The sequence below is a fragment of the Cynocephalus volans genome, chromosome 3, assembly GCF_027409185.1.
Source record: "Cynocephalus volans isolate mCynVol1 chromosome 3, mCynVol1.pri, whole genome shotgun sequence".
NCBI lineage: Eukaryota > Metazoa > Chordata > Mammalia > Dermoptera > Cynocephalidae > Cynocephalus > Cynocephalus volans.
This window is the reverse complement of record NC_084462.1, coordinates 33793488-33818881: the sequence shown is the minus strand read 5'-3', so window position 1 is coordinate 33818881 and position 25394 is coordinate 33793488. Positions and strand designations below refer to the sequence as shown.

At 41.8% G+C, this 25394-nt stretch overlaps 1 long non-coding RNA gene across 1 annotated transcript in view; it reads right to left on the bottom strand.

Moving 5' to 3' along the window:
* Positions 1-25394, bottom strand: part of LOC134373386 (uncharacterized) — a 33765-nt gene that overhangs the window by 7648 nt on the left and 723 nt on the right. The window contains exon 2 of the long non-coding RNA XR_010022976.1: positions 18767-18891. This is a non-coding gene — a long non-coding RNA (uncharacterized LOC134373386). The remainder of the gene's footprint in view (positions 1-18766; positions 18892-25394) is intronic.

The window sequence follows — 25394 nt, the reverse complement described above, 5'->3', positions numbered from 1 at the left end:
TGAGAGTCTCTCTCTCTCTGCTCTCCCATTTTCTGCCATGTGAGACCCCTGCACCGCTGTAAAGTCTCCACCAAAGAAAACCCTCACCAGCTGTGTTCCCTGGACTTTGGACTTACCAGCCCTGAAATTGTGAGCAATAAACTTTGTTTTCTTATAAATCACCCAGTTCCAGTTATTTTGTTATAAGCAACAGAAATGGACTAATACAATACTTAATTTTCATTTATTTTATTTACAAAAAATTTATAGTAGAATTATAATACATAAGTAATGTTGATGTTTTACTTGATGTTTTATAATATGATTTTAAACTTTTGCATTTATCTGGTTTTCTTTTGTTTGTTTAGTTTTATTTTTGGTGGTTGGCTGGTACAGGAATTGAACCCTGGACTTTGGTGTTGTCAGTTAAACTTTTGTATTTGAATAGTATTTAAATACGTACCTTGATTTTTAAAAGAATATGTGAATTTCTAATGGTTTATAAAATATCAGTTGTGTTAGGATTTTACCAGAGAAGCAGAACCAGTAGGACATACATGTGTGTGTCTACGTATAGATAAACATATATAGTTGCACTTCTATATATAAGAATATAGATTAATTTATAGGAGATTGGCTTATGCACTTCTGGGGGCTGGCTAATCAAGCCTGAAGTCCATAGGGCTTGTCAGCAGGAAGGGCTGATCCCAGCAGGCTGGAACCGCACAGGCACAGGCCAAAAGGCTTGTTCCAGATGCTCAGGAAGGATCCAGAGAGGAGAGAGAACAACTGTGGACCCAGCTGGTACTTGGAGTCTCTGTGCTCAGGAAAGTCCTAAGCCAGTCTCTCTCTTTTTTTTAAATAAACTTTAAATTTTAGAAACAGTTTTAAATTTATAGGTCTGGCCGGTTAGGTCAGTTGGTTTTAGTGCAGCCTTATAACACCAAGGTCACGGGTTCGGGTCACCAGCCAGTCACCAAAAAAAAAAAAAAAGATACTACAGAGAGTCTCCATATACCTTTGTCCCCAGTTTCCCCTATTATTAACATCTTACATTAGTATGGTATGCTTGTTACAATTAATAAACCAATATTGATACATTATTTTTAACTAAGGTCCATCCTGATTCAGATTTCTTCGGTTTTTACCTAACATCCTTTTTCTGTCCTGGCATCTCATCCAGGATATCATATTACATTTAGTTGTCAGGTCTCCTCAGGCTCCTTTTGGCTGTTACATTTTCTCAGACTTTCCTTGTTTTTTACGACCCTGATAATTTCGATGAGTACTGGTCAGTTATTTTGTAGAATGTCCCTCTACGGGAATTTGTCTGATGTTTTTCTCATGATTAGACTGGGGCTAAGGTCTTGGGAAGGAAGATCACAGAGGTCATTTTTAACACATCATATCAAGGGTATACACTATCAATATGACATCACTGTTCATGGTGATCTTGATCACCTGGCTGAGGTAGTGTTTGCCAGGTTTCTCCACTGTAAAGTTACTCTTTTTATTCCCCTTTCCATACTGTCCTCTTTGGAAGGAAGTTACAATGCACAGTCCTTAGTGCAGGACTGGAGAGTTATACTCCACCTTGAAGATGAGAGTCTACATAAACTATTTGGAATTCTTCTGCACGGGATATTTGTCTATTCTCCATTTATTTATAAATGGACTAATGGATTTTTATTTTATACATCACTGTGTGTGTGTGCATGTGTGCATGTGTGTGTTTGAGTGCTTCCTTACCGTCTGGTACTATAAGATGCTCCAGGCTCACCTTGTTTATTTCCTGTCCTTGTCCCAATATAAGCCATTTCTCCAAGGAGTCCTGGTTCCTTTTACTGGAGAACTGTTAGGAAGCAAGATCTAGGAGCTAGGTGTGCTTGTTGATACCCAGGTGTCATTGCTTCTGGCCCTGTCACTGACAGGAGGAAATGTGTGTATACACTAACCTGCATGCACATATCTATAAATATTTCTGTATGTAGCCATCTGTTCTACATGAAGCTACACACGCATTGATACTGATTCTCCAACTCTACCATATTGCTGCACAAACCATTCTAGCCCCCTCCCCCTGCCTAAGCCTTCTTTTCAAGGATCACAACTGATTAAGTCAGGCCCCAATCAGAATAATGTCCCTTTTTATTAACTTAAATGTAACTGATTAGAGACTTTACTTACATAGGAAAAATCTCTCTGAAGTTTGATGGAATTGTTCCCAAATTAGGCTCTTGGGTCTCAACGTCGTAGAAATGAACAAAGCACCCAATAGAATTTAAAGTAAGTAACACCTTATTAAAAGGAAATAGACTCATACGTAAGGGAGCCAGCAATAGAGGAGCTGTCTCCCTGAGGGAAGTTGGGGAATGGTTTAAAGGCAAGCAGTTCCTCAGCTGACATAGGCATCTTGCCTTGATGCTTTCTGGTATTTTATGATAATCGTGAGGGAGATCAGTACCAGGAGCATCTTGCATGTAACTCCTAAAGGGGTCTTAAGGTTAATCTGTAACTTAATTTTTACAATTATGGAAAAAGAAGGAATGGGTAGATAATAATAAGTTTTAAACAAAGGTAACAGTTATATTTTAACAAGGCTTGGGGAAGGGGTTTTGCAACTCAGTAAATACATGTTGCCCTCTTATCTCAGTTTATTTCTTCAGGATAGTTATGCCAAACCAGTCTCTTTCAGTTAGTTTTATCAGGGCCATGGGGTAATCATGAGCCCTGGGGGTCTCATGACTGAGAAGTGGAAAAGTAACAGAATGTCCTCTGCAGGGAAAATGGAGGTGGTTTTGTTCACAGGCCTAGCTCTAGTCTGTCTCAGAATAAGTGGGAGACGCTTTGTGCATGCTACAGAACAGCTGCTGCCTTCCTTCCATTCTCTAGCTCCTGAGAGAGCGTGGCTTGAAGCCCACCCAACTGGAATCATACCAGAGAGGGAATTAATTCTGGGGTCGGCAGTTCAATCTAGTTCAGTTGCTGTATCACCCTTGCATGAGAGCCAGTGTGGGGGATGATGCCCTGATTTTACATTCATTACACTCACCTTTTCCTGCCACCATTGCCAACTTCTGACCCCTGGCCTCCGGCATGTGTCCCCCAAGGCTCCTCCATGGGGTCTGACTCATGCTCACCACATGCACGCATCCATGGCCTTCTCTGGCTGTTTCAGGTCCAGCAAGCTTCCCCTTTGTTTAGACTCCTCTGTCTCCCACCCCAGATTCCCAAGCACTTCAACAACAAAACAGAGATTTGCTCTTTCAGAAGTAGGGTTCATGCCTGCTCATAAATGTTTCACTTCATCAATGATTTGATGTTTTAAAAACTGCTTTACTCATGACTTTGTCTATTTGCACCACGGGTCTTAACATTCCCTTGCAGCCGATGGCCTAAAATTGCTAAATGCAGCCCTTCTGGGAGCACTAGGAATGTAACAGCCTTGCATGATTCTACATCCACAGTATTTTTAGTGTGTGCATGTAAATATTTTACCAGAATGTAGACAAGGCATGGAGCTGGTTGCCCAGTTCTCTGCTGTTTCCAGTGCCTCCAACAGGGCCTGGTACACAGCAGGCACTCAATAAATATGTATTGAGGGCTGGTTGGTTAGCTCACTTGGTTAGAGCATGGTGCTGATAACACCAATGTCAAGGGTTCAGATCTCCAAACTAGCCAGCTGCCAAAAAAACTTATATATGTATGTATTGAATGAACAAGGACAACACATATGTGCATTTCCGTACAAGTGCCTGTGTACCATGTGTCACTCTCTATGTGTGTAGAGGTGTTATTTGTGTGCCTGCATGTGGGGGCTGGGGAGAGGACAGAATATTTAGATAGACCCATCAGGGACTGCTTTAATAACTTCTAACCATCAATAGAGGATATGTTCAGAAAAACATGTGGAAAGTTAACATTTGTACAGAATGGAAGGGGGCACACATTCCTTCTGTAGTGGGTTAAATGGTGGCTCCCCAGAAGATATGTCTTAAGCTGCAGAATGTATGCATGTGACCTTATTTGTGATAACCAAAATGATCTGCTCTGACCAGGTCAGCTAAAATTATAGTGCCTTGGGAGATCTGGGATAAGTCAGTAATCATGTGTAACTGTCCTGGAAAATGTTATCATAAGACCATTTTACTTAGAAGCAGCCATTAAGGTTCCAGAAAGTCATAAAATAACCTAGAATACTTCTTATTACCCTTACCCTAGGGGCTGGCCAGTTTGCTCAGTCGGTTAGAGTGCAGCCTTATAATACCAAGGTCATGGGTTCAGATTCCCTAAGTGGCAGCTGCCAAAAAAAACCAAGCATAAAAATCCCTTACTGTAGATCCTGGCATGTAGGATGTAACTTAGTGACAATTCCAAATTTATATGATCGTGTACAACCAATAGAAAGCCTGAAGAATGTGAGAAATACCCTCACCTATTTGAACGAAGACACAAGGTTTGGCAAAGCACGACTTTAATGGAGGTTTTGCAAGATCGGGTGTCTGTTGGGCAGGCACGTCAGAAATGATTACATCGAGCAATTTATTCCGTAATGCGCAAGTCCCTCCCATAGTTCCTCATCGGCTGGGTACAATGGGGTGTACAATCTTCCTGAACATTGCCTAAGTTTCATTATTTCCTTATAAGGTATTTATTGTTCACTTCCTGCTGATGGAAAGCGATGGACTCAAGACAAGCCCAAGAAAAAGGCCCACCAAAAGGTCCTGAGCAGGGAGGAGAAGCAGGAAGTAAAAAGAACAAGGTGACCAGCCACTATCTTGAGAAGTCACCCTTGGGAAAGTGTACTTTCAGGCGTTATCACACCACAAGTTAGTCAAGCAATCCTCCTTAAGCTATTCCTGAAAGTGAATCACTTAGACTACTTTGCCACAATGAAGTGATTAGGTGGCTGTCTTTTTGTCTTCTTTGACCCTCCCCCTGTCTTGTGATTTTAAAATGCCAATCTCCGCTGGCACTCTTCTGAGCGCATTTTCAGGGCAATCTGATCTATGTGTCTCCCCCATTGCAATTGTCATATTGGCTCAATAAACCCTTGCTACTATGTTTGGTCTCAGTACCTTTTTAGGTCAACTTTTGGAAAAAGGATCTTTGCAGATATAATTAAGTTAAAGATCTCGTGATGAGATGATGCTGGATTATCCAGGAGTCCCCAGGATCCTGCCCATAATCCAATGACAAGTTTACTTGTAAAAGAGAGGAGGATAAGGCAATCTGACCACAGAAACTGGAGGATGCCACCAAGGAAGCCACTGAGGGCTGGCAAAGGCAGGAGCTGGAGGAGGCAAGGAAGGATTCTCCCCCAGATTTGGAGGAAGGATGCCCTGCCGACATCTGGAGTTCAGACTTTTGACCTCTAGAACTGAGAAAGGGTGAATTCCTACTGTGTTCAGTAACCCAGTTAGTTGCTGGTAATTTGTTATGGTAGCCCAGGAAACTAATACACCTTCTGTGGAGGATATCACAACTTGGGCCAGTTTGTCCAGGGACGTGTGTATATCCCATGGCTATGTGACCCCTCACATTGCACGTTGACTGTTGACCCAGGGTTGCAGCCAGAAGCACAGCAAATATTTGCAGGGAGCTGAGCAAACTGGCAGGGGTCCAGTGGAGGGGCCTGGCTAGGAGGCCTAGCCCAGCCCAGAGGTGTGGAGCCTTGCAGATTCACTGAGCTGCTGAAAATATTCTAAATAATGCTATCCTCTGCCTCTGGGGCATCCCCCAGGGATCACTAAGGACTAGCAGGGAGTGCGGAGGGAAAGAGTGGTCCTCTTGCCTCCCGCCACCTGGCCCGTCCAGGGCATGATCTGGTGAAGGGTCAGCCCCACTGGGGCAGCCTGTAAGCCTGGTGGACACTGAATGGAGTGGGATGCCGGCCGCCCCCTCCTCAGAAGGCTGCAGCGCAGCTCCAGCATTCAAGCTGCTTTTCTTGCTCTCTGCACAGATTCCGGCCCCCATGGCTTTTCCTTTCTGGCCCAATGTGGCTCTGGGATCTCCAGTGCCTCACATCCTGGGTGCGGGCCAGCCCCACTTTCTTGAATGACCAGCAAGCACTGCAGGGCCAGGCAGAAACTACCATTAGAAAGGGAGCAGATATATCCAGAGGCCTCAAAGTATCTCCCAACAGATTACTTATTGGTTACAAATGAAAAAATGTGTCAAAAGATAAGTTACTTTCCTTGTAAGGTGGGGACAGGGAGACAGAACATAGAAAAATAACTGATTAGTTAACCTCAGGCTACTTCAAGCCATCTCTTTTGTGTAAGGATTAAAGCAGAGGGAACTTCATTATCATACCCATTGCAGATTTCAACTGGCCTGTTTGGGAAATTGGCTGTTACTAAGGCAACACCACGACTAAACCAAATGCATGGATTGGAAGGAAAAAATGCTATAAATGACATAATTGGGACAATCAGGTAAATTTGAATATAGACTGTATATTAGATAAGTTAAAAGAATAAATTTAGGCAAATTAAATTTAATAAAGTTTAAATTGAGCAAGAAAAGAAAAAAAATTAAAGCGATTCACAAATTGAGCAGCCCCTACAGTCAGAACAGATTCAGAGGGATTACAGCCAAAAATGCACAGTCAGTTAGATTTACAGGCAGAATAAGTAAGGGAGGTACAGGACAGGTGGCTGTCTGCAGTTGGCTGAGATTCAGCTATCATCACAGAAGCACACTTCTAAGTTAGGTTTTCAATTTGCCCATGTGCTTATATGGCTAAGTTAGGTTTGATTCGTAAGTAAGATTCACAAATGAGAATACGGAGGCTTTCTCAGGCCAAAACTTCTTAGTTTGATTTAACAATTTCCCCCCTTTTGGTCAGCATCTCAATTTTGAGAGAGTGACCAAAACTTTGGGCATTGACACCATTCTATCATCATTGCAAATGACTTATTTGGTCTCAGTGTGGAATTTATGAATCTTCTTAGGTCTGAATATGGAGTCCAACAGTCTCAACATCACACCAGTTGACCACTTCTCATGTTATTGCTGATCTAGTTGAAGTGAGGCCATTCAATGTGTGATGGGTGGATGGACACAAATATTTAAGGCTTGAGAGAATGTAGCACACCGGCGGACTACGACGACTATTAAAAGGATGACATCAAAAGACCAATGTGTACTATTGAAACAAAAGTTCTTATGAAACAAACCAAACCTCAACAGGTAAGTCAGGTTTCAGGCAATACAGGCGAGTCAACAGTATGTGAGTCTACTTGATCATAGTCCTTGATCAGGGTATGGCAGCAATTAAGGACCATAGTTCACTGTAAAGAGGTCTGATTTAAAGAAGCATTCATTTTTGTTGTTAGCCTAGTAACACAAGTCATAACAACCTGGGGACCTAGTAGAAGAAATATAAAGATTAGAAAACCTTGGTAAATCCAAGCTTGCCACCCACCATTTAGGATGCCTGCAAGCCTGCTGTTAGTTGCTCCCATAAACAAATCATGTGTCTCTTTCTCTAGATCAGTTTTCTTAATGTATTTGGTGGCAGTGTCTAAGGAAACAGCATTATCAGCCACCTTTCTAATTAAGCTTTCCTTTATTTATTTTTTCTTTCTTTTAGCGGCTGGGCAGTGCAGGGATCTGAACCCTTGACCTTGGTGTCATACAAGGCTGTGCTCTAACCAACGGAGCTAATCAGCCAGCCTGTAATTAAGCAGGTAACAAAATCTGCTTCTGTGGTAACAAAATCAAGGGAGAGATAAGTACAATATTCAGCTTTGTTCAATACCATAGGCCACCACCTTGAGCAAAAAGGGAGTTCTGAAGCTGCATGATGTTCCATTAAGTGTTTTTGTTGAATGTGTCTGTTATTACCCACATTTTTTTTTTTTTTTAAAGATGACCGGTAAGGGGATCTTAACCCTTGGCTTGGTGTTGTCAGCACCACGCTCTCCCAAGTGAGCAACCGGCCATCCCTATATAGAATCCAAACCTGCTGCCTTGGTGTTACCAGCACCACACTCTCCCGAGTGAGCGAACCGGCCATCCCTATATAGGATCCGAACCTGCTGCCTTGGTGTGTTACCAGCACCGCACTCTCCCGAGTGAGCCACGGGCCGGCCCTTATCACCCACCTTTTGAAGAGTGGCTTCTACCTGTCTGAAACCCAGGAGGTCTGAGTGGCTACAAAATCCAAGATTCTTCCCAAGTTATTGATTAGCTTCACATTCCATGCAACTGGTATCCCACCACAGCCAAGAGTGAGCCTCCAGCAACCCCACTGAAATCTTTCCTCAGTAGAAATTAGCATATTGTCATCTATTTCGAGGTTGGTGCTAATTTCAGTTACTGACTGTTTTGGCCTCTAATCATAAGAGCTATTGTGAGAACTTTCAGGGGAAGCTATTTGAAAGGCAGGAGTGAGGCAGCCAAATAGCAAGATCCAGGGCCGACCCCGTGGCTCACTTGGGAGAGTGCGGCGCTGGGAGCGCAGCAGCGCTCCAGCCGTGGGTTCGGATCCTATATAGGGAAGGCGGGTGCGCTCACTGGCTGAGCGCCGTGTGGACGACATCAAGTCAAGGGTTGCGATCCCCTTACCAGTCACGAAAAAGGACAAAAAAAAAAAAAAAAAAAAGATCAAGATCCAAACCAGTGAGGAGGCAGCGTGGAAAAAAACAAATCCTCCACAGACCCAATATAGGCCCCCAGGAGTTGGAAAGGAGGGCCACTGAGTTGCATTAGAGCAAGGGTCAGTTGTCTGCTTGCCCATAAATTTGCACAGCTCCTGAACAGCGTCCATCAGGAAGTTTACTTTTCTGCGGCTCCCCTATAGTGTGCTGTAAGGGTATAAAACCACATTTGGAAAAAAAGGGACTCTTTTAATCCCTTTTAATCCAGATTTAATCCAGTGATGTAAACAATTACTTGTACCCACATAGGTAACTCCCAGATCTTGAGTGTGTGATGCCTGAAAGCACAATCTACCTTTTTCTATATTTTGCAACAACCAGATTATTAATTGGAAAAGTCACAGTGTTGTTTCTAGTGAGCACAGGAAACCAAGTAGCAGTGAGGTTTAGAATATCAAGGATGGCTTTCCACTCTTCCTTTAGAGTTTCAGGGTGACTCTCATTAGGAACATGGTGAGGCACTGGTATCAGTGGAATTGTTTTCCTGGTTCTTTGATATTAGCCTGCAAACCCAACAATTGCTCTAATTTTGTGCTAAAGCATAACCTCAAACTAAAGCCATCCATTGATTATGGTCCCATGGATTTTCCTGTGGGAAGAGGAAAGGATTAGGACAGCAGGACATAAGAGAAAAGTAAAGAAGGAATAAGCCTTTCACGATGGCTGAGAAATCTTGATCCACGTTCTTGGGAAAGCTCTCCACTTCTACTATGCTGTCTGCTTTGGGGGAGATATTTCCCTGGTCAGCTTTACCTGAAGGTCTCCAAGGGTTATAGTTTTAAGGGTCTGGAGGGGCCCTTGAGCTGTGAGATGTGAACCCAAAGTTCAAGGTCCCAAAGTTTTGCAGCAGTGTGAGTGGCAAGGGCAGATATCCTTTCCAGAAGAACCAATCTCTGGGTTTTAGATTGTGAAGCATTTGATTGTACTCAATCGGTGGATCATAAACAGCTTCTCTTACCTGGTAAAAATGCACTTTGGCATAATGCATTAAAGCCTTGAAGCATTTAGTCATATAATAGTTTAGGAGAGCAAAAGATATATAAACTTCCATTATTAGGGGCATAAGCCTTATGTCAACTTATGTTTTCCACTGGTAGTAGATCCAGTTGTCTTCGGTCTACAATACCTTTGACCAAAGCAATTTAGTCAATTAAGTTAGCTTTGCCTAATGCTATTGTATCTGTAAGACCTTATTTAACTGTTTTATAACTTGCCTAGTGAAACAAGTACCTTTATCACTGGAGATTTCCTCCAGGAATGTCCCATGAGAGAAACACATTTTAAAATAACGTTTTAGTTACTGTTATAGCATTGATCTTCCTGCATGGGAAAGCTTCTATACAACCAGAAAACATGCATTGGGACTGGCCTGCGGCTCACTCGGGAGAGTGCGGTGCTGATGGCACTAAGGCCATGGGTTTGGATCCCATATAGGGATGGCCTGTTCGCTCAGTGGCTGAGTGTGGTGCTGATAACACCAAGCCAAGGGTTAGGATCCCCTTACCGGTCATCTTTTTTAAAAAAAAAAAAAAGAAAGAAAAAGAAAACATGCATTGAAAATGGCCATTGAATGAAATCCCTCTATAAACATTTAAATGACCCATCAGGTAGCAGAAATGTACCTGAGGTTTTTATTGTTTTCCCAGAATTATGAGTTTGACAAACCAAACATTGGTCGTAAGCCATTTTAGCAATTTTATGATAGTCACCACACTAATCTCTCCCTCCCCCATAATTTGGATCATATTATCTCTTCCATGATGAGTCATGGAGTGCAGAGCTTTTAATAATAAAGTTAAGGACTCAGGAAAGAAAAGGCAGCCATCCAGGCTCTCCATGACTCCATACCCAACACTGGATTTATATATAAATATTTTTTTAAAATACCAATTTTGTTTTTCCAATTCAGGTGCATCACATTGTTATCAAAAGGGTTATCATAGGTAATTTGACATGGATTATGGAATTCATTCAAATTGCATATTTGAATTATTGTATTAATAATTTCAGTACAGGCTAACTTAGCATGAACATTTGCCAAATATTCCCTTGGTATTTAATTAATTCTTGTCTTGCTTGATGCTGGCTAGCAGTTTTATAAACCGGTCAGGTTTTTACAATTTTTTATTCTTATTTTTATTATTTATTTATTTGTTTATCAGAGTCCTTTTTTTTTCCTGTTCACAAGCCGCCTTGAAGACACAACACTTTAGGATTATAATTGCTTGTAAAGAGTCTTAGGAAAAAGAATCAGAATTAACCATTTAAATATGGACCACCAAACAAAATGATCATGACTAAAGATGCTATTGATAAGAAAATTTGGTTATTTCTTTGGCCTACAATAATTTAAAGTAATAATGATTCGACTGATAACTTACCAAAACATATTAGAACTTTAGGAATTTCTTACAATATTGGAACATGTATTAATAACATATCCATACAAATATAACTTAAAAAAAAGGTTAAACATCATTTTTTATTTGACAGTGCACCGTTTTTTGTTTGATAAAGCCTGTTTATTATCTCTCTTTTGAACGTTTTAGGGACCAAGTTTAGTTTGAGGTCAAAAAGATTTAATATCTATTTTTAAATGTGATTTTAGGAAGCCTATCAAATATGCCAAAAGTTTAAACATCTTATCAAAATAGGAATCACAGGTCCCTGTAAGATAATAGTTATTAATTTAGCCAAAGACAGATTTTTTTTTTTTTTTTGTCGTTTTTTCATGACCGGCACTCAGCCAGTGAGTGCACCGGTCAGTCCTATATAGGATCCGAACCCGCGGCGCTGCCAGCGCAGCACTCTACCAAGTGCGCCACGGGCTCGGCCCGAGCCAAAGACAGATTTTGAAAAACAAAAACCTTTACTCTTTGATGGAGAGGATACTCAGTTATCCAAATTATCAAAAGACCTAATAAGTATACAGATTTTGTTACTCACTCTCCTTTCCCTTTTTTTTTTGCAATTTACTCAAAAGGGGAACACAAATCTTTTACTATCTTTTATCATTTCTACATGAAAATCTTGTTTAAAAGAGAAAACCAATTTTAGTCTGTACCAATGTACTATTAGTACAATGGCTAATTTCAATAAAAACTTACAATAAACAAATGTATTCAGTCTCAGTCAATTTTGACTACATGAGATTGCTATACACTTTTTATATCCTTGTCGAGAGCCATCCTGCTATAGGGAACGGCATGGGAGCCTGAGGAGTGACACCCCTTGTTCAGCCAGGCTGCAGGGGGTCCTGTGTAGGTGGCATGGCTCCATGGAATTTCCTGTTTGTTCACCTTTGGTTGCTTGACAAGGCTTCCCAGAATTGAACAGCCTAACAGCCTAACCTTTTGGCTTGGTATGGCTTTGGGAGATTCCCAGGGCCCTGGAGTTTCTCAAAGGACATGTTAAAATACATCAAAATTAACTGGTTTATTTAAAGGGCATTGTCAGTACTAAAGATGTTTTTGATACATGTTCCCAGTATGGGTTGGTTTGATTTAATTTTGTTGTTGATTTTTCCTGTTAGTGGTGTGTGCATTGACCCATAATTTTAGAATAACTGGCTCTATAGTTGTGATCATACTCTTGTGCATGTGGAATGAAGTTATTATGTTAAATTTTTATAAATCCACGTCTCCTAGGGAGACGGTGGGTCTGAGTGCAGTGGTGTTTACAATTAATTGATCACAACCAGTTACAGATTTCGTTGTTCCTTCTCCACTCCCACTGCTTCACTTGACTCACCAAGAACATGTCATTCCATAGTAATAATAAGAATGACACAGTGTATTTTAACAAACTTAAGAAGGGTCATTTAACTTTTCACTTTGTCCCCTGTGCTGTTCCCAGAGTCTATTGGCAGGGAAATAAAAGATTTTGTTATAGAGATAAATAAGTAAGATAGTACAAGAATATAAACAAGTTTTGATATTAACAGGTTTGTTTTAGATTAGTTTATAATTTAGAATCATTTAACAGTAATAGAGATTTATTGTTATGTTTTATTATATAAAATCATGATGTAAGTAATATGGTTTTAGTTGGTTAAGAATTAGCATAGTTGATATAAACAAACATTATTAAATTGTTTAACATAAGTATAAGTAATATTAATAGAATGTAAGTTTACATATAAGTTAAGAAGGTTAAGAATTATGGTTCAAACTAAAAGTCTGATGCTCTTTAAAGCCAAGCATGCTGTTATTGTACAGTTTCCTGGCCATAAGCCACAGACTTTGGTGAACTATTGATGCATGAGCGGGTGTTTTTGTCAAAGCATGAGTGCTTTGGAACATTTTGACCTTTCCTTTTCAATAGAAATGAAATAAGAAATGTTTTGATTAAAAGATTAATCATTATGTAAAAGATTAAGTAAAAACATATAAATAAAGCAAGATTCATGTGGTCATTGTCCACACTTGCACTGACACTTGTGGTCCGCCTTTCTCTTTTTTCTTCATCCTATTCCACACCATTCAGGTCCAACGAATCCTGTGGAGCTGGACTCCGACATATCTTCTTAACAAAATACAAAAAATTTTAAACTATATCCATTTAGTTATGTCTATGACATTTCTTTCTATTATTTTAACTTGAAATACTCTTTAAACTAGACAAATTTTTTTCCTTTAACAAAAACCACATCACTTCTTTTTGTTCGTTTATAACCATTTTTACCAAAAAAATTTTTTTTTACTTTCCTAATATTCTATTTTCCCTAAACACTCTTCTATTATTCCATTTCTGTTGCTTATAACAAAATACATGGAACTGGGTATTTTATGAAGAAAATGAAATTTATTGCTTACAGTTTCATACTAGGAAGTCCAAAGTCCAGGGAATACATCTGGTGAGGGTCTTGGTGGTGACTGTAGTGACACAGAGGTCTCACATTGCAAGATGGTGCAAGCAGAGAGAGCAGAGTGTAACCTCCTTGTGCACTCTCCTTTTAAGGCCCTCCAAAGCACACCCCTGACCACCAGTTTTAATACATTTACTACTGCACCGTCCTATAATCTAATCACCTCTTCAAAGCCCCACTTTTCAATTACCATAACAGGATTTCCCACCCTCTTAACAGTCACAGTAGGGGCTAAGTTTCCAATATATAACACTAGGGGGACACAATTCAAGCTTCAGTGAGTTTTGGGGGGACATAATTCAATCCACTACAACTCTGTATATAAGATTTTCTTTTACCTAGCCATTTTAATTATATATATTAACTATAATTTAACTCTTAATAACCCTAATTTCCAGTGGAAAAACTTAAGGAAGCAATTTTAAACTGCATTATATCAATGTGCAGATGAAACCCATTTCCTAGCTTTTTTTGAAAAGACATATTTTCAATTTTTAAAAAACAGATCTAATATATTTAGCTTTTTTTATATTTAGCTTTGTTTATCATAGAAAAACAGAACATCAAAGTGTATAAACTTAAAATTATGTACAATAACAGATGTTTCAGTATTTTAACTTACTTAGAAACAACTCAGAAATTTATGGTTACCTATTACTTAATTTAACATAACATGATTTAAAGATTTTAAACTACGGAAAAGAATTTTTGAAATGATGACAATTTTATTTATAAGCATTTAACCCACTCACTTTGTCTAATTTACTCATACCAACCTAAATCTTTATCAACCAGCATTAACTAAGGCCTTTGAGATACTGGACATAGTTTCCCCTTCCCCGCCAAGTACCCATGTGGCATCCAGGCCCAGGCGGCCATGGTGGAGCCCAAGAACAGAGGCTTCAAAGAAAATGTCTAAAGGATACTGTCCCTCCCAGCATGGCTAGAAGGCAGAGCTGGGACAGGGAGGATGACACCATATTGGATTTTGCCCTGCAGTTGGTGGCCCATGTGCTGTGGACACATATGTCCCCAGGCATATGTCACCATGGCCACCTGTCTAGACCCCAGTATTCAAAGGTTTAAAACTAAAGGCAAGTTAAAAACAGGATGCATAGAAGGTTTTGGGGAAGTCCAGCGGCCAGTTCTCTAACAGCTTTTAGTTCACAAACAAATAAAGTAAGTGTCACAAAAGTATCAGAAAAGCAACAATTTGATGACCTTAAAACATCACAGACAGTATAAATTTGTTTAGACTAATAGGCAAACCTAGGCAAAAATGTCTAAATTAAATTCTTTTTATTTTTTTTCTTAGGGGCTGGCAGGTAAGGAGATGTGAACTCGACCTCTGTGTTATCAGTGCTGCCCTCTAACCAGCAGAGCTAACCGACCAGCCTGCTAAATTAAATTCTGAAAACAAATCTATTCCACTAGCAATTTCAAACACTAAAGACGTGAACTTGAAAGCAATTATGCTTATGTGAGTGCACATTATTTCTAAGCCAATTTGGTGCCGAGTAGACAATACACAAGCATATTTATAAACATAAACATGTAGACACAACATACAGCTTACACAGACATATATGCATGCATAGAAAACACAGAAACAAATAAACATACAATATAAAATTCACTAATTTAAAAGGACAGTTTGGATTCAAATCTGTGTTTCTAAATGAAACAAGTCAAAGCTTGTCTGTCCCACATAGCAGAAGCTCTCACCACGTTTTAGAAAAAGCAAGGTAGCAAATTTACATCTCAAATACCACCTCACTCCAGTTAGACCGGCTATGATCAGAAAGACGGTGAATAACAAATGCTGAGGAGGGTGTGGAGAGAAGGGAACACTACTGCACTGTTGGTGGGAATGTAAATTAGTACAACCACTTTGGAAATCAATTTGAAGGTTTCTCAAACAACTACATATAGATCTTCCATATGATGCAGCAATCTCTCTTCTGGGTATATATCTAGAGGAATGGAAATCATCATGTTGAAGAGATAACTGCACTCCCATGTTTATCGCAGCTCTGTTTACAATAGCCAAGATATGGAACCAACCTAAATGTCCATCAATAGATAATTGGATAACACCATGATTGGATAAGGATACACCATCGAATACTACTCTGCCATAAAAAAGAATGAAATACTCCCATTTGCAACAACATGGATGAACCTGGAGAAACTTATGTTGAGTGAAACAAGCAAAGCACAGAGGGATAAATACCGCATGTGCTCACTCATATGTAGGAGCTAAGAGAGAAAGAAGGCAGGAAAGAAAGACCACAGTAGTGCCGTGATCCGACAGAGGGAGGGAACATTCCTAGGGCTACAAAGTGGGGTGGGGGAGGGAGAAAAGGAGGGGGAGGGAAGTTGGGGGATAATTGGGTGGGGACAAGGGATACAAAAGTAATTTCTGGTAATGGGTATGCCCCCAGTATGAATCTGGCCACAACATCATGGGCAGGAGGGGGGACAATCAGCTTTGTATCTCATGAATATTCGTAATTGAAAAAAAAGAATATAATAAAAAAAAATTTACATCTCAAAGCACAGAGAAAGATGCAAGTTTGGATTTGCCAGAGGAGACACAGAAAAACTAAAAATGGATTGCAAAACAAAATAAAAATCACAGAACTTCACCACAGGATTTTAGGAGGAGATACATAGATGAGCCTACAAGAAAATTCAAAAGTCTGTTCAAAAATAACCAGTTAAATGCCAGAAAATCGTACTTTGGAGTCCATGTACTTAAGTGTTTTCAGTTTGGTTTTAATAGATCTGCAACATAACCAGCTCCACTTTAGACAAGCCCAAGTACAAAATGGCGCCGCCCACCCCCTCCTCTCCCCTCCCCCCTTCCCTTTACCCCGAGAAGCCTCCTGACTTAAACAGAAACCCTTTTTGCTTCTGCAAGGATGCAGTTCTCCACCCCATCCACATTAGCATAATGACCCTCCTTGATGGTATCAGCCAGCCCTTGGTGCACTGTATAAGTTCTACCACCCCACACCTGGTGCTGTCCCCTACTTTCAGGGCAGCCCTGGGCTGCCTGCTACTTTGAGCACAGCCCAGCAGATTTCTTTCTTTAATAAAGCTTGAACGGTACCCGACATCTCAGCTCACTTTCTTTCAGGTTTCTGTCCCTAAACTGGGTTACTGATCTAAAGGCTGAGACAAAAGGTTAGCAGATTGAATTTTTCTTATCAATTAGTCACTTAAGCTTTTTATTTGCCTTTTGTAAAGAGCCTTTTAAAAGAGGCAACAAAAATTTTGAAATCTTTAGAAACTGTCACACATCAAGTGTCCCTGGATAAGCCTAATTTGGGAGCCCTCAATTTTAAGTGCACTGTTGTTCATTTGGAATGTTTTATCGTAATTTTAAGTGATCTTTAGTAAGATTTTGCTATGTTTGAATGCATTTGTTACTTCCGGAGTGTAAAACTTATACATGTAAAGGTAGGCATAGACGGAAGGTGGAGTACTCAGTTATTTAGAAATTAAGGATCTCAACTTCTGATCAAGATGGCAGAAGAGATGGTTCCCAGCATCACTCTATCTCACAGATCAACCAACTTACAACTATTAAAAAGCAACAACAGCCAAGCTGAGGCTGCTAGAGCTCAGGGGAAGAGGAGGAGAGACCTACAGAGTTTATGAAGGCAGGAGAAGCCATGATGAGAGAAAGAAAGGACAACTCTGACCATTTTGAGCCCCAGCCGGTTCAAGGCTGGCCCTGGTGAGCACATGGAGCAAGAGCTGGCAAAAACCACAGCTGTGCCCTTCAGATGAAGTTGCTTGGAGGTGGCAGGGAGAAGAGGACTTTGGTGGCCCCCAGACCAGCAAGACCACTAACGGTTCCCGTGGACCCACATAGGAGTGAGGGGCCACAGACAACTTAAAAAAGGAGCCACTCAGAGGCCAGTGAGTCATTGCAAAGGACCAATACATGGCCTGTCCCATGGGAACTGTTTGGAGTGAGGGCAGTGGGGAAGATGGGCTCACAGGGGGAACATTGGGGCACAGCATGGACAGATGATCTGCCCCCCCATCAGCACAGGACAACTCAGTGGAGACTGGTCAGGAATAGAGAGCTGCAGGGGGTGCAGTTTGCTGAAAAGACTCAGGCCCAGACCAGAGTTTCCATACAACCCAGGTGTACTGGACCTCACAAGACCCAAAGTGCTTACAAGGTCAAAGGTTAAAACCTGAGCTGCACAAAAAGCCTTCTCCAGAGAATCAGCAGCAAAACAGCAATTTAGCTTAACCACAGGGCTCAAATGCTGGTTCTCTTAGGAAGTTCCCCCATTTTAGAAGTAAGCAAAGTACAACAAATTAGTTCCAGTGCAGAGTTTAAGTGCGGGGGATAGCTAATATTCCAACACAGAAATGAAAGAAAACACAAAAAACCCACAGACCAGAGACAAAGTTCTGATATTAACCAGTAAAGGTCTAACATCACCAAAGAACACCTATAAAACCTGGAAGGACTGGAACTCCCCCAGGCTCCCACGTCAGGGTTGGGGGATCTGAGGGCCTCAGCCATACCTCCCTGACATCCACACTCAGCCCAGTGATGACCACTGAGCAGCCACTGGAAGCATCCCAGGCTCCTGAGTTGGGGTGGTGGGGGGCCATGGACCTCAGCCATGCCCCCTGACATCTGCATCCAGCCCCGTGACAACCAAGCTGCTGCTGGAAGCCCTCTGGGCTCCCCTGCTTGAATGAGAGTAGTACTATGGTTCTTAATCACACCCTCCTTCCTCCTTCTCCCACCCTCTCCCTCTCCTCCTTCTCCTCTCTTCCTCTCCCCCAACTGCTCTAAACCAACATCTTGTAATGTAATAATAATAATAGTTAATAATTTTTAAAAAAGTAAGATCCCATTTTATGCTAAATCTTGGCTTTTTCTCTGAGATCTCCTTAATCAACTTAGCCAGAGATTTCCCCCTACTTAAACACAAAAATAAAGAAGTGAAGAAGATAGAGTGCAAAATCCCTGTGACTTTCCAAGAGCCAGATTTCACTTCCTACAATAATCGCCATTTGATCCAATGTGATCCTGGACCCAGTCCAGTTTGTTTCTGTCTGACACAATGAGATATCTGAGTCCACTAACTGAATCTAATCCAGTTAATTATCAGATCCAATCCTATCTTCCAAACCTAGTCCAGATAAAAATGTGCTCGAATAAACTTTTGCTCAAAATACAAATCTGTGGAACTTCAGAATCCAAGAAAGAACTTACCTATGAACCCCAGTTGCTGTAAGAGAGCAATGGATGAAATGGATCCTGCAGGTACCTCTCTTGGTCACTCGATGCTCCCGGGGGTCACTGGAAGTGCTAATTCAGATTCCACTTGTGACACCAATCTGTTAAAAGAATTAATTTAGGCAAATTAAATTTAACAAAGTTTAGGGCACGCCCGTGGCTCACTCGGGAGAGTGTGGTGCTGATAACACCAAGGCCATGGGTTTGGATCCTATGTGGGGATGGCCGGATGGCTCACTGGGAGAGCGTGGTGCTGACAACATGAAGCCAAGGGTTAAGATCCCCTTACCAGTCATCTTTTAAAATAAAATAAAATAAAATAAATTTAACAAAGTTTAATTTGAGCAAGAAAAGAAAGGAAAAAGCAATTCATGAATTGGACAGTCCCTACAGTCAGAACAGATTCAGAAAGACCACAGCCAAAAATGTACGGTCAGTTAGATTTACAGGCAGAAAAAGGAAAGTGATGGTACAGGAAAAAGAAGGGAGGTGCAGAACAGTTGACTGCTTGCAATTGGCTGAGACTCTGTTATCATGACAGAAACACTCTTCTAAGTCAGGTTTTCAGTTTACTTGTGTGCGTAATGTGCTAAGTAAGGTTGTGATTTGCAGGTAAGAGTTCAGAAGTGAGAATACGGAGGCTTTCTCAGGCCAAAATTTTTTAGTTTGATTTAGCAGATAATAGTAACATACTGATGTTAAATTTCCTCCACTTAGTCATTGTATAAGAAAATGTCTACAACAAGGTCAAGGGTTCTTTACCCCTACCCCGACCCCCACAAAAAAAGAGAGAGAGAGAGACAGATAGAGTGAGAACGTCCTTATTTTTAGGAAATACCAATGAAGTATTTAGGTATAAAGGGACACAAAACAGTGTCTGTAATTTACTCTCAAATTGTTCAATAACAATAACGAGATACAAGGGTGCTTCAAAAAGGTCATGGAAAAAGACAAAATTAAAAGATAATATAAATATTTTCATGAAACTTTTAAAATTACCCTCATCTATGAGGTTTATTTCACATGCATGTGGAAGCCAACAAAGGAAGTAACTAGCTGTTAAGTGTTTAGACTTGAAGGCTCGTATATGTCACTTAGTAGGAGAAAGGAAGGAGGAAGGTTAAGGGCTCCTTGGTGTGGTACAATGTGGGAAGGTAAATATATGGGGGAAACTAATGGAAGATAAGGGTTATTTAGTAAGGTTTGTTAGCCTCATGTGTAAGTCATATCTGAATTGTTCTCCTTTTCTTGGTGTATTAGTCCATCTACGTTGCTTAAAACAAAATACCTGAAACTGGGTGATTTATAAAGAAAAAAAATTTATTGCTTACAGTTTCTGAGGCTGGGAAGTCCAAAGTCCATCTGGTGATGGTGACATCGACCCAGGGGTCTCACATTGCAAGATGGTGGAAGCAGAGAGAGCAGAGAGAGAGAAAGACAGACTCTCCTCTTCTTTTAAAGCCCTCAGAACCACTCCCCTGACCACCATTTTTAATCCATTCACTACTGCACGGTCCTGCAATCCAATCACCTCTTCAAAGCCTCTCTACCTTTCAATTACTGTAATAGGATTTCCCACCCTCTTAACAGTCACAGTGGGGACTAAGTTTCTAACACATAAAACTTTGGGGACACAATTCAAGCTTCAGTGAGTTTTGGGGGGACACGATTCAATCCACTACCCCTGGTATGGGAGAGGTGGACACCTTTACAAATATAAATTTCCTTTACAAGGGGAAAATTTATGTCTGATTTTAGGGAGAAAAGGTAGGACAGACAGCTACCATGTTTGTTGTTCCTTAATTGCCTTCAGCTCGAAATAATCCATTCTAAAGCCGCGTATTTTGGAATGGCATATTCTGGTGCCCTTCATATGTAATTGAATGCCAGGCCCCCCGTTAAAATGTAAGCCCAAGAATGGCAGCAGGACTATCTTGTTCACTGCTGTGTCCTCAGCACCCAGAACAGTGCCTGGTGCAGGCATTTTGGTGGATCTCATGTGCTGGAGTTCCTAGATCCTGTGAGAGTTGTTTATCCTTTGAAGAAGGTGCCTGCCCTGGGAAAGGGACCTGGGAGGGTGGCAAGAACCTGGTAGCCCCTCCAGCCTCTTTAACCAGGGAGGAAAAACCAAAGCCACAGGAGAAAACGGTGCTCTTGAATCAGGTAGCCAGGGGCCTGAGCAAGCCCTGTCAAGGGGTAGGGTGCAAGACGAGTCACAGACTTGGCAGCTGTTCCTGGTCTGCTCTGGTGTCACTGGTTGGCATCTGTGAGCAGGGAAGGGCGGGCTGCACCTCCCACATGGGCCCTCGCTTCCCTGGAGCTTCTCTCTCCTGAGGGTCAGAGATTTGCCTAAGAAGGGAAAGCAGACCCCTGGAGCTTCCAGACCATCCTCAGAAGCACCTAGCCTCTCCCTTTAGTGTAATCTAAGCCCACCTCCTCCAACTCAGCAGTTCTCAAACCTGGTAGGGGAGCAGAATCTATGTGGGAGCTTGTTTTTTAAAAAAATTTTTAATGAAGTGTAACAAACATATACATAAGCACACGTGTGTATAGCTTGATGAATTTTTACAAGGTGAACAAACTGGGTAATTGCACCCAGGTCAAGAGTCTCCCTCATGCAGCCTCCCATCACTATCCCCATCCCTGTTCCACAGGGGGCCCTTCTCCCAGAGCAGAAGCTCCCTATAACTGATGAGAGGGCTGGTGCCTATTTTGCAAAGCTGCCCAGGGAGTTTACATGCATAGCTAGGTTTGGAAAGCACTCCTGAAAGTCTTATAATCTCCTTCATTGTAAGTAAAAGTAGAAAATGTTTTCTCTCATTCTGAGCTCAGGCACCACTAGCTGTCTGGCTGGGTCCACCCATGGAGTAATGGGCACTTCCTGTATCTGGGGTCTGCAGAGCACGTGGTGGCAGGTCCTGGGCTCAGGAAGCCCAGCTGGTCAGTTCCAGCCTGGGCATGTGGCCCTCCCTCCCTGGCAAGAGTTGCATGAAGAGGTATTTTTGGAAGGTGCAGGAATTCTGTAGCCATTTGGAAAATGCCTGCTCATAGGCTGGGCTGGATTTTTGTTTTAAAATGATGATGTGGCTGAGGGGCCTGACCTGCCCAGTTTTCCTGGATCTAGGGGTGGGGAAAGTGAGGAGGCATGCTCCTTTTTTTTCCCCTCTTCTTTTTCTTTAAATTGTATCACCATTTTCTCTTTGTCTCCAATCTCTCTATCCCACAAGCTTCAAGAGAACTGTGAGGTGCCTTCTGCAGCTCATTGGCTCTTTGATGCTGTTTTCAGGTAAGCGTTTCATCTTGTCACAAATTACACGGGGCTTTTGGGTCACTTTAGGTCGAGTGAAAGTTTAACCCTCAGTTCCCCATCAGGGATCTTTGCCTCTGTATCTGTCACCTGGAGTCTCCCTGCCCTTTCTGGCTGGACCCTGAGGGACCCAAGTGCGCTCCTGCTCTCTTCCCTGTGTCCCTCTCTGCTTGGCCCTGGTGGTCCTCATTCACAGCTGCAGCTTTTGCTATTCATGTAACCACTCATCACCCACCCATCCATCCATTCAACCAGTGCCAGGCCTTGTGCTGGGGATAGGATGGAGGGCTGGACAGACACAGACTTCTCTGTCATCACCATTTCTGTCCTTACCACTGAGAGCCCCTTTGTCCCCACTTGTCCAGTTCTGCCCACAGTTACATCTGACCCTCTGAAATATCTCTGCTCCTCTACTTGTACTGCAGCAGTAGCCTGTCCTCTCCATATTCTGTTTCCAAACCTCTTGCTGCTGCCCCTCATCACCAGCTCCCTTGGGCTGAGAAAGGGAATAAAAAGGATCTGGCATGATTCCCTTCCCCAGTTTTCCATGTCTAAGGGCCTCCCCCACCCTGCCACCTCCCACCTCTGCCACTGTCCTCTCTCCATGCCAGATCCTGGGTTGAAAATGCCATGAAGGGAGGTCTGCTGTATTCGTATCATTCCCAAAAGTAAAGCAACACCAGCACCCTCCTGAAAAAAGTACTGGGGGCGGGAGCGGAGAAGCAAAAGCTCTGGAGGGCTAGGCTGCCTTTTCAGGCCTCCTTCAAGCCTGAACATTCCCAGGTGTGTTGCACAGAGACTTTCCTTCCAGGACATGAGATGACTGTAGTGAGTCCCCACTTTCCCTCAGCTGGGCTTTCTTCCCTTGAGAGGAACCTGAGGCAGAAGCTGTGCAGAGGCTGCCTAGAGGCTCTCCTGGGGGCGTCAGCACGCACTTGCCTATTCCCCCTTTTTCTTGGGCCTGCTGGGGTTGCCGAGGCTGTTTGGAAGAAACAGGTTCTAAGCACTTAGAATTGCCTGTTGAACAGCACGCAAAGCCCTCAGGTGATGGTATCTAAGCCTGGGCTATTCACCTGGAAGAGGTAAGGCTGGGGAGGGAAAATAGATACATAGGAAGAGTGTTCAAAATATATGTACTCGGGCCGGCCCGTGGCTCACTCGGGAGAGTGTGGTGCTGATAACACCAAGGCTACGGGTTCGGATCCCCTTACCAGTCATCTTTTAAAAAGATGGCCGGTTAGCTCACTGGGTGAGCTTGGTGCTGACAACACCAAGTCAAGGGTTAAGATCCCCTTACCAGTCATCTTTTAAAAAAAAACAAAAAACAAAAAACAAAAAAACAAAATATATGTACTCAATTTGAAGCTTATTAATTTACACAGAGAAATAGAAATGTCATTTGAACCAGATTTTCACATAAGCTTGAACAATGAATTTTTCAGGAAAGTTCTTTTCTTAAAAAAAATTTATTCATTTTAAATAGGTAATCAAGCACATAGCACAAAATGTCAAAATGTGCCTGAACAGTAAGTCTCTTTCCCACTGCTCTGCCCAAGTCCTTCAGTTTCCCTCCAGTGACAACTGCTGTTACCAGTTACTGTGCATCCTTCTAGAGAATCTCTCAAACTTACAAGTGTGTGTGTGCGTGCATATGTTAAAAAATACAAATGGGTATATAACATGCACTGTTTTGAACACTGTTCTTTTCACTTAAGAGTATATTTTGGAGTCTTTTTCCTTTTCTTTTTTTTTTCTTTTGGTGGAGATCCTACTCTTCTCTTTTTTCTCATTAGTACATACAGTACATGCATTGGGGGCACATTTAGAAAGCAGGAAAAGTTCAGCTTGTTCCCAATGACCCTGAGCTTTGCTTCACTTCAAGCTGCTCCCTGCTTTTGGCTCAAAGGCTGGACAGTGCCTGCCACAGACAGTTGTAGCCCCAGGGCCACCTGAAGTTGCTTTGTTCAGTGAGACGTCCTGCCACGTGACACATTTCACCAAAGGGATTTGTGTCTCTTGTTCTTACTGAATTCCTACATCTAAAATTCATTCTCACAGCTTAATAAGTGCTGGAAGACAAGCACCAGTCCCCCACCTGGCTACTCCACCTGGCTTTTTCCAGGTCTCATAGGTGGGTGAAGGATTTTTTGGGCAGTGTGGGAGGTCATCTCAGAGATCTGTGTGTCTCCTCTGTGGAGAGAGGCTGGCAGGGGCTGTGTACCAGGGTGGCTTCAGTATTAACTCAGGTGATAGTGAGTTCTTTTCCTGAAAGGGTATGAGATGATGTAGGAAGTGGAATGGGATTCATTTTCTCTTGATGAGCTTTGTAATCCCAGAGGTCCACTTCTGCTGCCTGTAGGCAGCTTGGGTCAAATCAGATCATCTTCTTCATCTGATTTAAATTTTCCAAAGAAAAGTATCATGGTGGGTGTTTCCTTAAATTTCCTCAAATCAAATTGCTTACATGATTTTGTCAACTGAATTAAAAAAAAAAAAAAACAAAGTTAGATATACCCAGTCCTTTCTCTTAGATAGGGACTATAGCCAGGGGTTTTCTCAGGTTCGTTATCTAATTTGATCTTTTTTTAAATAGCAGCTTAATTGAGATATAATTCATATACTATACAATTCATCTACTTTATTTTATTTTTATTTTTATTTTTTAAAAGATGACCGGTAAGGGGATCTTACCCTTGACTTGGTGTTGTCAGCACCACGCTCACCCAGTGCGCTAACCGGCCATCCCTATATGGGATCCGAACCCGGGGCCTTGGTGTTATCAACACCACACTCTCCCGAGTGAGCCACGGGCCGGCCCCAATTCATCTAGTTTAAAGTGTAGAATTCAGTTAGCTCACTTGATTAGAGTGTGGTGCCGATAACACCAAGGTTATCCGGTGCTGATATTACCTGCCAGCTGCCAAAAAAAGTGTACAATTCAATGGCTTTTAGTACACTCAGAGAATTGTGCAACCACCACCACAATCAATTTTAGGTTTTCACCACCCCCAAAAGAAACTCCATATTCATTAGCAGTCACTTTCCATTTCCCCCCAATCCCTCCAGCCCAATGGATCTACTCAGTCTACTTTCTGTCTCTATGGATTTGCCTATTCCAGACATTTCATATAAATGGAATCATACAATATGTGGTTCTTGGTAACTACTTTCACAGAGCGCATTTTCAAGATTCATCCATGTTGTAGCATATATCAGTACTTCATTCCTTTTTATTGCTGAATAATTTTCCATTGTATGGATATATCACCTTTTGTTTATTCATCAGTCAGTTGATGG